Source organism: Scomber japonicus, chromosome 22 (assembly GCF_027409825.1).
Source record: "Scomber japonicus isolate fScoJap1 chromosome 22, fScoJap1.pri, whole genome shotgun sequence".
In the NCBI taxonomy this organism is placed as follows: Eukaryota; Metazoa; Chordata; class Actinopteri; order Scombriformes; family Scombridae; genus Scomber; species Scomber japonicus.
The window spans coordinates 17980194-17995415 of NC_070599.1; the positions used below are offsets into that span (position 1 = coordinate 17980194).

Genomic DNA, 15222 nt, shown 5'->3' on the forward strand with positions numbered 1-15222 from the left:
TTGGTGTGTGTCGTATACTGAGTGGCCTGGTCACCCACAGTCACCTCTTCAATAATAAATAGGCCAAGTCTAGACTCTTTTTATATCCCTGCTGTGCTGCACCACACTTACAGAAGATAATACATAACTCACTCTCTAAATCATCTTCAATATACAGCCTGCCAAACCAAAACCAGCTCCCATTTTGATGCTCCTCCCAAATAAATATGCACTTTAATTGTAAACCCTGTTTGCAGCCTGAAAACTTTTAATTTAAATCAATTAAAAGGTAATGCATCTTAATGATCTGATTCAAGCAGATAGAAACAAGAGTTAAACAGAACTTGATCCCTTGTATAAACAATCAGTTGTAAGCAGAGTTTGCAGATTTCAGAGCTCATTCAAAGAGAAAGAGGACCACAAAACAAAAATCAAAGCAGCAAATGTCTAACATGGATGCTTGTATTCTGATTAAATACAAGTTGTTCATATTTGTGGAGTCAAGCTCAGCCAATACCTCCGACACAACCTTCAGCATGTGCGTTTTCTATTTGATCAGCTGCAAATCGAAACTGAAGAAAAAAAAAAGGAAGCGAAACAAGAAGCAGCAAGAGAGGAATCAGCATATTTACTCTGAGAGGAAAACCAAACAGACTCAGCAGATCAGATGTGGATGGGACACCAGATACACCACTCAAGAGTGTCAGTGAGACGCTGAATGAATGACAAACAGGTGAGTGCAACGAGAAGGCAGGTATGACTTGTAACATGCAGCATGGCGGCTGGATAGAAACTACTTCCAGACGTTTAACTCAAGAGAGAGAGAGAGAGAGAAAAAACACACTTACTGGTACCACAAATATGCCACTGTATTTTTTTAATAACCTAAAAACACTGTGCCTCACTCGCATACCACATTCCAGCTAAGTACTTCTATATTTAGCCAGGCCAATGACGTATTCATGAACACACACACACACACACACACACACACACACACACCCATTGTAAAAACACACAAGACAGGCTCTACCACGTGTGTGTGTGTTATTACACCTGTCACCAGAGACAAGTCCACGTAGGATAAAGAAGGAGGAGGATCGACGCCCCAAGGCCAAAGCACACTTACAGTTGGCAGCGAAGACGCAAAGCAAACAGCACTAAAACAACGAGAGAGATCATTCAAAAAAAAGAAAAAATGTGTCCTAGTCAAGATGGAGGATGGAAAGAGCAGGACACATATAACCACGAAGGTTTTGGTGCATTGTCATAATTATGAGCAGAACCAAAATTATGACAACAAGGAAATGAAGATAAAATCAAAGAAAACAAAAAGAAAGCCTTTAGAGAGCCTTGCAAATGATTATAAAGCCAATTGAAATTTAACAGGACAGCGAACAAGATTTCACAAATTAATCCAGTAATGAATTAGTAATCAGCTCAAATTACAAATGCATCTGTAAATAACTAACTAAAACAACATATATGCATAGATAGGTTAAAAAATCATAAATTAATGCCTAAAGAAATGCATCTGTATCCACAAATTTATATTTCAGTTTACGTTTTCATTTACTAACTGCTCCTTAATTTACTTTTATATTTGTTTTGGAAGAAGCAAGCAATCTTAATATTGAGTTGTTGAATTTCTGAATCAGTTTCATTTGCTTACAAAGAAGTGACTTTAACTCTGTAACTATATTTATTTTTTTATTTCAGTTAATAGTTTGTGTTATTTACAGTTCTAAATGTAATGTCTATTTTAATATTATTTCTTCTTTCTTTCTCTTCTTTTTTTATTGTGCTTTGCCCAGGGACTACAGATCTAAACTAACCTCTTGGCGGTGTAAACTAAAATGTTGATTGACTGTGTAAATGTCCTTGTCAAATAAATTAAATTAAATTAAATAGTTTTATAACCATTTGCAAGGCTCTGAAGGTCAGAACGGGAGAAGAAACATAACGCTGGATAGATGCTGTCGGTGTCTGAAGGGAGCGACAGGATGGCATGTGGAGCAGCTGGTGGATGTGACTGAGGATGAAGAGGGGCTGGAGGGGAAGAGGCTGGGGGGGGGGGTAGCGGAGAGACTGCGTCAAATGATAGCACACACGAGCGTCTTGACATCAGCAGAGCAGAGCAGCTGCTTTGTCTGCTGAGAAGATTTGAAAAAAAAAAAAAAACAACTTTTGGACTTGAAGAAGCTGCAACATAAAGAGCGGAGTGGAGAGGGAAGAAGGAGGGACGATGGGAAGCTCAGTGAGAATTCAAGGAAAAGCTCTGATCGGAGAGTGAGGGGTCAGGACTCGTCAAGTCTTGGAACGTGGAGTGGGAAGCTCTAGGGGTCCAATCAAGCTGTGGAAGGGAGGTATTTCCTGAGCTCCCTACCTGGGGAAGCAGCGTCCCCATCCAGCAGGTTGTCATCCTCGGTGGTGTGGAAGTCCATGATGACGCCGGCTCCATCCAGCAGCTCCTCGTCGCTGCTGGCGCTGGCGATGCTGTTGTAGCTGTTCCTGCAGTAGCCTCTGTGGTACAGCTGCTCCGACTCCATTTAGCAACACGCCGGTGCCCTAGATGATGGGGAGGGGGGGGGAGGGAAGGAAGGGGAGGGAGGGAGTGGTGGAGATATACATACTCTTGTTGTGAGGATGCGAGATTACACAGTCTACAAGAAGAAGAAGAAGAAGAAGAAGAAGGAGTGAGTGGTGCGGGTGGATAAACGTGCACACTGACAGGTGGGGAAACAGAGACAGCCTAACAGAGAGGCAGTGATTGGCTCGATTACAGTCAGACACATTAATCAGAGTCCAGCAAAAAAATCATCATCATCATCAGTCGAGGAGGACATCACAGACGACGCAATCAGGACCCAGAGTGAGATCTCAGAGCAGGTAGACAAGACAAGTTTATTATGAAACTTATCTTGAGAAAGGAATCAGAAAGTCGTCAACTGGTGACTGATATGAAGAAAGAGAAGATGTATGATGATGATGAGGATGAGGAGGAGGAGGAAGAGGAGGAACTAAAGTGAGTTCATGAACCTCGTCGCTCCAGTGATGAAAAAGACAGACGGAGAACAAGAGATGCAAGGAGCAGCAGAAGATCACACATTGTAGATGAGAAACTATCAATAAATCAACTACGACTGACTATTTAAAAACTTCACATCTCAGCCTGTTGTTTTGTTTCATTCTTACCTCACTCTTATCGGCGTTTACAGATCTGTAATTTCAGGGTAATTTCCAAAACTTTCCCTTGAAGCAACCATGAGATCTGGTGCTGATTATGGAGAAAACAGAGAGTTTAAAATTGGTGTACTTAAAATGTAATAATTGCAGTTAATTGCTACTGTAGCATATCCTTGAAATACAAAAATGTCACATATATTTACAGGCAAACATATTACATAAATAGAGGATAATGTTTCCAATGATAGAGAGATATCAAAAGAATATTTCCTGTGTTTAAACAGAGGTTCAGTCCACAGTAAATCCCAATTTTCCTTAAATTTAGTACATAATTACATAGTTATTCTTAATAAAGAGGAAATTAAAGACCTCTTCTATTGCTATTAAGGCTTTAAAATGTAGTCTCAAATGTATTATGGCTGTAGATGATGTGATATTCTACAAATGGACGACAACATCAGATCATTATGTAAACATACTGGGTGGAGGCTTCCCAGTAAATTTTGAAAACTGGTCTGACTGGGTTAATGAAGTCATACAACTGGCAGTAAAAACACACCAGATGTATCTTTAGAAAAGCACAGTTGGCTTTATTATAATCAAACAGAATTAAGTCTGATCATCATGCATACATACAACATATAATTAAAGGAATATTTAAATTACTTACTACACATGGCTAAAAACAGGCTTCATACAATATTTAACATTTTAAATTAAGATATTTGGCAGTGATGATGACAAAAAACTGGTGTATTTATAGATGGAGGGATTAAAAACGACACGAACATCCTGCCTACAGCGACACACGATGATTTTGATGATAACACAGCTTGGACCAAAGAGTGCAGAGCGGCGTCGACACTGGGCCGCCTCTCCCTCGCTCAAACCTCTCCCTCATGTGGACAAACGTGGAAACTGCAGCAGAGTGTGTAGCTGTAGCTGTGACTGTGTGTGTGTGTGAGTGAGTGAGTGTGTGACGGTGACGGACTTGACCTGAAATTATCTCCACGACGACAGCCTCATTACTCCTGAAAATGACAGATAACTTGGAGGTATTTATAGGAGTATGAGCCTAGAGCTACGATGAGTCACTAAGTAATGAAGAAAGAGAGAGGAAGAGGGTTTTATTGTACCTCGCTGCTGCAGCCTGACTGATCTTCACTAATCCGTTACTGTCTGATAGGTGACTCCACACTCCTCTATATCTGTGTGAAAAGAGACCTGGGCCTAATAGATTTCAGAGCTCCCTCCATCCTAGTTTTTGTCTTGTTTTCTGACTCTCAGAAAATTCAGCGATGACAAGGAAGTGAAGAAAAAGAAATGCATTCATTCAGGAAGTGGATTTCTCTTCAACATGTGACAGTGTTTGTGTTACAAAACCAACCGTCCTTTCATCCAGTGTTCAGGTAGTATTTAAAGAAGAGAGCGTTAAGGCAAGTTGAACGAAGTGAGTCATTGAAGGTTTGTTTCTGAGGAGCACAATCGACAAAAAAAATTGTAAGTTTCAGGGTGAAGAGTTTAGAAATCTCAGCATAAAAAAAGTTGTGAGCTCAGCGTTGAGGATTGAGTGCAGCACTGAATACTGAGTATCAAACATTCAACTCGGCAAATAAAAACTTCGGTCTAAGCTTTGCATTTAAAAATAAATCTGGCTACAGTCCAAATCAGGTCAATACAGAAGAAAGGATGCACGTAAACAAAATACCACGTGTACTAACAACAAGGTAAACAATTAAGACTAGTAAACATGTCTTTAAAATGAGTTTTCATGTCTGGATCTAAATGAAAAAAGGTGCAAGCTTTCTGTATAGTTGCATATATTGACCACAGAGGATTCAGAGGATTATATATGTTGTATTTACCCATTTTACTTCAATAAAATGGACAACTTAACTTCAAGTGTTATCAAAGAGCTGCAGTATGATGTTGATTTTCAGCATTACACAATCACAAAGCTTCTACTATCAAGAAGAAATTACAATATATATTGTATTGACATATTAATTACTACAGCCCTACCATAATAATAATAACTTTTTTCTACAGCACCTTTCATACAAGAGATGCACCTCAAAGTGCTTTACAACAAAGGGCCTAAAAGGGGAATAAAGTTAAAAAAAGAACCCCAAAAAACAACATGGATGTAATATAGTGCATAGTAAAAGTAGCTAAAACTATTATATCAAGTAACATTTAACATTTTAAAAGAAGTGCAGTAGTGTGAAGCAGATTGAGAGAAAGAAAAGCGAAGAAGTTAAGGTAAGCTTTTAGCTTTCTTTTTGAAATATCGATCGGTAGTTTGTTCCACAGTTTAAGGATGTAATTGACTAAGGTTGAATCACTGATTTTCTCTCATCTGTTGCTGTGAACCTTCAATAAACCAGCAGCAGATGATCACAGTATACTTGAAGGCAAATAGTTAAAAAAAGGGAGTTAACCGTGTAGCTTGATCCTAGCCCATTAAGGTCTTTGTATGTAAGGAGGAAGACCTTAAAGTCAATATGAAAGTTACAGGAAGTCAGTTCAGAGCAGCTAAAACTAAAAGTTTAAATGTTGACAAGATATGAAAGAAAGAAATAAGATATTAAAAGTCTGATTAATACATTTTATATAAGAATCCTTTAAAAAGAAATGTGGTCAGCATATGTTGTGAAAGGGACCCTTCAAAATAAAAGCGTCAGTGCTCCCTGCTGGACAGACTGTTTAATGTCGACACTGCTCAGCTCAGATGTGGCCCTGTTGCGGTGAAAGTCACTCACCTCTAACAAATACATCCTGACACTTTGTTACGACAGGGACGCTGCAGCCCGGCCCGAGCTGCTACAGACAAAAAGCCTTCTGCAAACGCCAACAGTGACACCGAGAGACCGCTTAATCTTCGCTGGCGTAAACTCTAATGTGAGGCAAAGAGGAAAGAGAAACGTTCATTCCCTCCGAGCCAACAATCACAGCGATTCACAGCGAGACAGGACTTCCCTTTGAGCCTCTATCGAATCAGCAGCGGCCAGGAAATTCAATTCAGCTCGTTTGCGGAGCCAAAACACAGACGCGGAGAGCTTCTAGGTGGGTCGACTTTTGTCTCCCTTTGACCTCTAGTTACACTGAGCAGAAAAGTCAAGATGTAAGATAAGATAAAATAATCATTTATTAGTCCCACAATGAGGACATTTAGCAAAAATAGAAGAGTATCAATAAAGAGATAAAGAAACAAGCAATATGAATAACAGGAAATAAAATGTGTTGAAAGGCATATTGATGTAATGATAGACCATTTCTCTACTTCCTTCAACTGTTCTGTTTGGTTTACAACTAAACTTTCGAGGTAAATTTAAAGCACTTGAACGCAGCAGGGGTGCTTATTAATGCAGTGACATGTTTATTAAGGTGTTTAATTATCCATTCAGACTGGCAGATGTGTTATTAAGACTCTGCTTTAATTAGACTCTTTGACATGTTTGCTACCATCTCTCTTTCTCTCTGCTACAGTGACAGTGAATAGCTGTTATTATGACGCTCTGCTTTGCTCGTTCATGTTTTCCCCCTCGTTCTTTCTGTGAGTAACAAAACAATAATTACACCACGGAGAGCGGAGGGGCTTTATTGAGGAGCTGCTGTCCTTGTTTATGGATGTGAGGAGAAGGAGAGAGTATGTGTGTGTGTGTGTGTGTGTGTGTGTGTGTGTGTGTGTGTGTGTGTGTTGCAGGGTCCGCTGATGCCACACAACCAGTTGAGCAGCGAGCAAGCGGCCTTATCATCCTCTGGCTGCTCACTACATAGGCGTTGCCCAGGCGACCGTTGCTGCGATGTGACTCAGCGTTTTGACCTCCCTCTAACTGACAAAGGCTCGCACCTCCTCCGCAGAGATAGGACCACTAAGTTAACACAACAGGGAAGTCTCACTCCTCACCATTAACCACGACGCTGACAGTCAGACACCAGACTGAAGCGACTGGATCTCTTCTGTCTGATTTCAGACCTACTGTTATATTCAGGTGTTTTAATTGGTTTAAATTAAAAGATTATTAATCTATCTATCATCTATTAAATTTCAACAGTCACAAATGTCCATCAGAAAAAGCCTAAGAAGTACTCTTAACTACCAATTATGTGAAAAAAGAAAAGAAAGAAGAATTGACATTTAAGAATCTGTAATCAGAAGAAAAGTTTTTTCATTTATAAAATATTTTTTTAACAATTAAGAAACTATTTTCCACAAACTATTTATCACTCAAATAATGGGTTAATTGTAATTGTTTTAGTTATAATGTTGATTTATCAGATACTAGATGGAAAATTCATCAGTTCTGATCAACAACAACAACAACAACAATTGATCATTTTAGACCCTCACCAAATAATTACCAAGCAGTTTTAAGTCTACTGATCAGACTAAGTAATAAAAATTCAGGCAAAAAATATAATTCATCACAAATAGAGTTGATTCATGATTAGAGCTGCAATGGTTAGTCAATTAATCAATGCGCCACTCAACAAAAAAATTAATCACCTACTATAATCGATTTATCATTTTGAATCTTTTATTCCTCTCAGGAAAAATGCTGAATTTCTCTGATTCCACCTTTTAATACATTGTAATATTGTAATGATTTCTCTCTTCTTCTGTAATTTATGTCTTTATATCTTTAGGTTGCATCTTGGGCTTTAGGACATTTTAGGTAATTCAGGTTTTTTTCAACATTTTCTGACATTTTATAGACCAAATGACCTATCGCAGAAATAAATGCATCTGTTGTCATAAACGGTTAATGACGTACAAGCTGCCACAGATGTATTCATGTACAAGGTAAGTATGTGTGTATATATGAGTATTACATGTCTGTGTAAGATGGTGACCTGACACTTGTAAATCAATCAAATCAATAATAACTCCCGTGTTGTCATGATTCCAATTTTGACCCAAGAACAGGCCTTAACTCAAAAATGAGGTGTAGTTTAATTTAAATGAGGCCTATTGACCATCATTTCCAAACATGTGTGTAAGATTTTGGTAACAAGTTGAAATGAAGATGAAGTTGGCTAAAAAGGTCTACCACAGAACAGGGTGATAAGTTATACATTAATATGCTTTAACCAGAGGGGACAAAATGATTGCTGAGAAATGAATCGTATCTGACTTGCAGTGAAAGTTAAATGAATAAATCTATTAAAGAAATCCTTCAGTGTGTGTGTGTGTGTGTGTACGATCAACGCTTAGTCAGCAGATAAATTCATCCAGCCTATACTACAAACTGTGAGTGTTATATTACATGTAGAGGAGAAGCGGATAGTCAAATTTCTTTCTGGTAGATTTAATAAGAGAGCAGACTGATGTTTTCAACGCTGTGAGGATACAAGGAAGTGAAAGCTCAGAGTGATTTAGCAACATCCTTAAAAAACACGTTATTTCTACCGATTTGTGCAACGTCATCGTTTTCTTCCACACGAACAACGACGGACATGAACTGATTTTACAGACTGGGTCATATGTCACGCTACAGAGGGGAGGAGGGGAAGGGGGTGGGGGTGGGGGGTAAACACTTAAATGAGAAGAAGCGACTGTTTGAAACTGAGAGGTGGTACTTACAGGGGAAGAAGGCAAACAGTCCAGACAGTCGTAACACAATCAGGAACGCTGATTAAAACCACCAACAGCGATAGCAAATCAAATAAGGAACGTTGCAGTGCGCCTTTGCTTTGACCTGCCTGTAAACGCCGGGTGTTAAATTATAAATGTACACTTGAACACCTGAGCAGAGACAGACTGGAGGAAACATTAACTCGAGCACACGTTTATAAGTAACACGGCTATCAGGGACTTCTTGTCAACATGTGAGATCTAGTTAGTATGAAACCAAGGTGGCATCTTTGTATTTTTGCCTCTTTTTAAACAAATATGCAGCTGATGACATAAAAATCACCTTTTAAATTTGACCTAAATGTTTGTATGTGATGTCTACAGACACACGTACAAGGATTTGGATTTAAGAAAAAGGAAAAGAAGAGCGTACATCAACCTAAAACACAACATCCAAGAGTCCTTTAAACTAAAGAAGCAACGAGCAAACAGACTATTCTGATTACCAATACACCTTTTTAATAATTCAACAAGTAAATGAGTCAAAACTATCAGCTCAAGCTTCTTAATATGAGGATTTGTTGTTTCCTGTTTGTATAATCAGAGTATATCGGAGTATATCGGAGTATCTTTAGATTTAAGGACCAAACAAGCATCATTCATGGCGTCCAGGAACTTGATGGTTGTTTGACATTTTATAGAGCGAATGATCAACAAATGAACCGATGATGAGATTAAACAACAGCTGCTATTAACACACGTTTTCATATATGTTGAGATATCAGGGTGGGTGGTGAAAGGTGGAGGAGGGGATTACACTATAATTTGTATAATGGATGTCAATGACGGGGGAGTCAACTCTCATTTTCAGATGACATAAATAATTCATTATCCAAAAATCTGAGCAACTAATAGGCTAATTATTGTTTCATCTTCAACTTCACTATCAAAAGCTGCAGTAATGGACACTGAGGTCACGTTAGCTGTGTTATCTGGAAATGTGGGGGTTTCACTGACCTGAGGAGGGGTTCACATTTACACTAACTAATAAAAAAAACACATGGCTGGTTGTAAATACTGAAAGGACTTAGTTTTTCTCCATTGAACCTCTATTCCTAGCAGTTTGGTGAAGCCTTTGAAACACGAATATCAAGTCAAATTAAAGTATTAAGAGTAGAGCTGCAACAATTACTTGATGAATCTGTTTATTGCCAACTATTTTGATATTGTAAGTCAATTCTTTTAAAAGGAAAAAAGTCCACATTTTCTGATTACAGCTTCTTAAATGTGAGTATTTTCTGGTTTCTTTGGTCTAATATGTAATAAACTGAATATCTTTGGGTTGTCGAATGTTATTCAGGACAAAACAAGACATTTGAGGACATCACCTTGGACTATGAGAAACACTGATAGACATTTTTCACGATTTACTTACATTTTACAACCTAAACAAATAACCAATTTATCAATAAAATGACTGACTAATTAATCAATGATGAAAGTTATCATTAGCTGCAGCCCTAATACAGAGAATCAGTAGAATAACTTAGGGACACAGGTGGGTAGTTATTAATGCTGATAATGTTAATTGTGTATCTAAGCCAACTTTTTACACTCTTTGTGTATTGTTAAAGAGGTGATAGTAATAAGAACAACCCTGGATTAATGCTAAATGAGAGAAATGCTGCTTTAATGGTTTAAACAGATTAGATTTTGGATGCTAAATGTCAGAAAACAGCCATGACACAGCCACAGCATGGCAGCCTGTGAGCCCTGAACGCACCACCGTTACATCTGCGTTACACGGTGCAGACATCCATAAAATAAAATGAAATAAAGCGTTTCTGCGCCAAATGCATGAAATTGTATCCATTGAAAATACACTCCAGTGATGCATTTGAAGACAAGCTAGCGGTGACTTGTTTTTTTTTTTTTTTTTGACGCAAAGTGAGAGGCATCGACAACCGAGCTAAGCGGCCTGAAAGAGGAGTGAAATCAACCTGTGGGATAGTTAAATATGACAGCGATGCAAGGATGGATGGATGAGACATGGATGGATGCATGGCCTCGGGTGGAGAGAAACACACATACACACACACAGACACACTCACAGCATTAATCGTCCCAACCTTTAAAACGCTACAATCTTACCTTCCTGATGCCTCAAATCCAGCCTGGACACAACAATTCATCTTTTAATGTTCTTGTCCTGAGTTGAAAAATAGGTGGTGATTTCTTGTTTCCTCATACGGTTATGGATTTGACATTCCCCTCATCATGGTGGTGTTTTCTGTCCGCCTGTGTGTGTATGTGTGTGTGTGTGTGTGTGTGTGTGTGTGTGTTTTTCTTTTTTTCTTTTTTCAGTCCCATTCCTGTGTCAGTGACGTTCACTTCCTGTTTCCCATCCCAGCAGCAGCAGCAGCAGCAGTAGCTCCCACCCGCAGTCTGAGAGGGTAAAACATGCAGGAGGAGGAGGAAAGATGATGGAGAGAGAGAGAGAGAGAGAGAGAGAGAGAGAGAAGAAAATGGGGATCAATTATTCATCAAGTCTTTGCAATCAAAAAGACTGCAGAGTGACTGTCTAGAAATATCTATTCAATTGAACTGTGTGTAGTGTTGAAACTGTGAGCTGATCAGTCAATTCGTTTCTGGGTTGAATTTTAATCGATTAGTCATTATTCAGTGGTACCTGCTTGTCAAATTGTGGGGATTTTGCAGCTTTTATTTAATTATAATTGACATTTTTGCACTGTTTCATGCAATAAACAAAAAAAGAAGATCTTGAGATGCAGAAGAAAGCCACTGGATTAAGAAAGAAGGAAGTTGTAGTCACATTTACTGTAATCGATTATCACAGTTATACAATGACGAATCAAGACACTGGAGTCAAACACCGTTATTGCCTCCAGTGTAATAATTAATGAAGTTGTAATTGACTACACCTACAGATGATGGTTTGTCCACCATACTGCCCTGTTAATAAAAGCATTAACATTATCAGATAAATGCATGAAAAGAAAACCCATCACTATGCGGAAAGTAGTTATGGGTCTGAAAAGTAAAGCCTTAAACCGCAATTCTCTCTAATGGCCAACAGGGGGCGACTCAACTGGCTCCAAAAAGAAGTCAGATCGAGAAAATGACCCTATTTATCACTTGATTTACCTCAGTAAACAGTTTCCTAATTAATTTATGGTCTCAATCACTAAGTCCAAGTCTTCTTCAATACAGCATGATGTTCATTTTGTAAATTATGGTCCCATTTAATATAAACTTGACGATAAAGGACTGTAAATGTTAACATGCCAACCAAGCTAGCAGTTAGCGTTCAGCTCCACCCTCTCATCTAAATATGATCATTTCTCATCACCTCTTGCTCCAAAAATCCAAGATGGTGACGGTCAAAATGTCGAGGATTTAAGGTGGCCGTAAGTATGGAGGGTCCTGCCAAGAGAAGAAGTGGGATCCATAATAATGCATCAGGTCAACATCTGGGGTCTGAACTATGAAGCTGGATTTGGTGTTTGCAAGTTACTGCAGGTTCAACTCTGGGTTTTCAGTCCTATTACTTATTATTATCACTTCTCTAAGAGGTGCATCACCATGGTAACTAATGCTGAACAGTTAACAACTAACTTCAGTTATTTTTATGTGACATGTTCAGACGGTTTCTTCATTATTCAAGTAAAAAGCAAAAAATACTCTATAGTTAAGTCATATATAATAATATCTTTATTTTGAACCTAAGCCAATTTTTAATATTTGGAAATTATTTATAGTGTTTCTACATCTTCTTATTCTGCTGTATGATTACAGACTGTCGTATGTTTCACTTCCTTAAATGTGACTTTTTTCTGTCCCTGAAACAGAAGATAAATAATTCTAAACACACAAATGGGATGAGATTAAGAATAATACTGTGAAGTGAATGGGATGGCGTGTCTAGACTTTTGACTGGTACTGTTTATATATTTAATATAAAATTTGCCACCTTCAGATTGTCCGTAGCAGAGTGTATTCATCACTAAAAAAGATGAAACTTGATCTAACAAAATCAAACTGAAAAAGTCAAAATCATAACAAAGGCATTTAAAACTACATATTTATATACTAAACTGTCTGGTGTTATAATGACTGCTTATGTTTACACCACATCAAACAATGAATGTGGAGGCAATAAATAATGAAGGCTCACACCAAATAATGAAATAGCACCATCTAGTGGCGAAAACTAGACATAGACCTTCAAATAAATTCATAACAGTTGGCATTAATTGCAATGTGTATTTGTTATTTGATGTTCAGCTTTTCATTATTAGATACGGATCAGTAGTGCACCACTCTCCTCTCTGCTTCCTCAACTCTGTCTGCTCTCTGATCAGATCATATTGGGTAATATTCACATGTGATATTGGATGGCAACACTTCTTAAGATCAGGAGAAAAAAGCTCTATAAAATATATCAAATATATGTTATCTAAATATAAAAAGAAATTAAAACACCACTGATTATTAGATTCTTTAAAAAGTTTATTGATGCCAAAAACACTGAAGCACATATAACACCAGTAAATTCATGAAAACCTTCCAGTATAACAACAGAAAAACTTACATGTAACATTTGATAGCAGTTTATTACAAATACCAAAGTAACTGTTGACGTCCGTCCTGAAGCTTTTTCATCTAACACTGAAAAATATGCTGAGTTTAAAGCTGCAGTATCACCTGGTTAATATCATTTACACATTTCAAACTGATACCTCCTGCTGCTTTTTGAAATAGCTGCAATCAAACTTTTTAAATGAAGTAACAAAATAACTACAAATAAAATAATAATACAGTGCATAAAAACTACATAAACCTCAGTAGTCTTGTACTTTCTGTATTAAATCCACATGATGTATTTATTTCATATAATCTTATTATATTAACTGTACGAAGCATTGAGCATGGCTGATATTTGGATAGCAGAGATGCACACAATGGTTATAAAATGCTGTTAACCATATTTATTTGGCCTTGTCCACACAGCTGTCTTTACACACCTGAAAGACAATCACAAAAAAGATAGATGTGTTGGGTTATTCAGAATTTAATGCTTTGGAAATCCCAATATAAGATTATTCATCTAATTATCAGTATGATTAATTATTACCATGAGCTGTTCCTGGTTTAACTTCAGAATAAACAGCTTCATCAGTTGCTGCAGGAGCTGATTTTCCTTTAAATGGAGAGAAGATTAAACATTTGTCAGTAATGTTATATTTTATAATGATAATGTACTGAAGGGTTGTCAGGGTTAATGTCTCCACTGATAATAAAAGAATAACAGTATTATAATGTCCACAGGGCTCAAAGCAGTCACAAAGCAGAGTATTATGACTTTTACTGAATTTAGTAAACATACTGATACTGAATAAACACACTGATGTATAAATACTGTTCTTCAGCACTGCATACACACATAATGTAAAATAAACACACATAATGTAAAATAAACACACATAATGTAAAATAAACACATATTCAAACACAAGGTATTCAATGAAAAAGTAATAATTACAAACACTTACTATTTTGGGTCTTCGGAGCCTTTGATTGATTCATAGAGACAAGTATCACCTGTGAGCAAAAAGTAAAAGTCAGGCCAAAGTCAAATTAATCATTTTAAAATGCACGACACCAATCAAATATCACTTCTAACAAAAATCATCAATGTTGATTTTAATGGTGAAGATAAGTGCAGACAGGGACTCTTAAATGTTTAAAGATAAACTTTACTGTCTTTGTAGACTGTAATAGAAATGTTGAAGAGTTAGAGTTAATAAATAATCACAGAATTAATCAGGATGAGTTTGAAGACTGACCGTGGAGAAGAGAATTGTAGATGTGATCTTGAGTTTCATTCAGGTTGACCATGTGATGTGTGGCAGAGTCCTGATTGGTGCTCTCAGACTGGATTGGTCTAAAACATTTAGCAAGTACAATGAATTTAATAAGAGACATTATATGGTATTGCAGAGGTTGATTTACAAAGAAAGAGTTCGAGGCAGAGTGTGTGTGCAGAGATTCAGCTAAAGAGCAGGATATGTGGTGTGAGAATGATCAAGGACAGTTTGGGAGCAGAGTATGATCAGAGAGAACGAGGTGATGAGCTGCGGTTGTAGAGAATAACAGGAGACACTGGTATGTGTGTTGTCTTCTGTAGCTCTGCCTATCTTTGTATATAATGTTCACTTGGATGTGTTTAAGTCAGTCACTTTCTTCTGTGCAGAATAAACCACTCCTTTTTCCATCAGTCACAAGGCTGTGAATTGTCTCTACAAGACACGATATAGATATAGACATATAGACAGATATATAGACAACTGAAGGTACTGCTGTTATGTTCATAATAAAAGAGAGGAGAGGTTTGTACCAACCTGACATAGTCTGGATCTGTGAAAAGGAGATTTGTTGTTACATGGTTTTGTTTTGTA

General features: G+C 37.5%; 1 long non-coding RNA gene across 1 annotated transcript; it reads right to left on the reverse strand.

The window, feature by feature from the left end:
- Nucleotides 1-13633: 13633 nt before the first annotated feature.
- LOC128383971 (uncharacterized) lies at nucleotides 13634-15182 on the reverse strand. Its single transcript, XR_008324005.1, has 5 exons — nucleotides 15166-15182; nucleotides 14611-14708; nucleotides 14317-14365; nucleotides 13899-13964; nucleotides 13634-13788 (listed from the first exon to the last, which is right to left on the reverse strand). It is a non-coding gene; the product is annotated as an uncharacterized LOC128383971 (long non-coding RNA).
- Nucleotides 15183-15222: the final 40 nt, after the last annotated feature.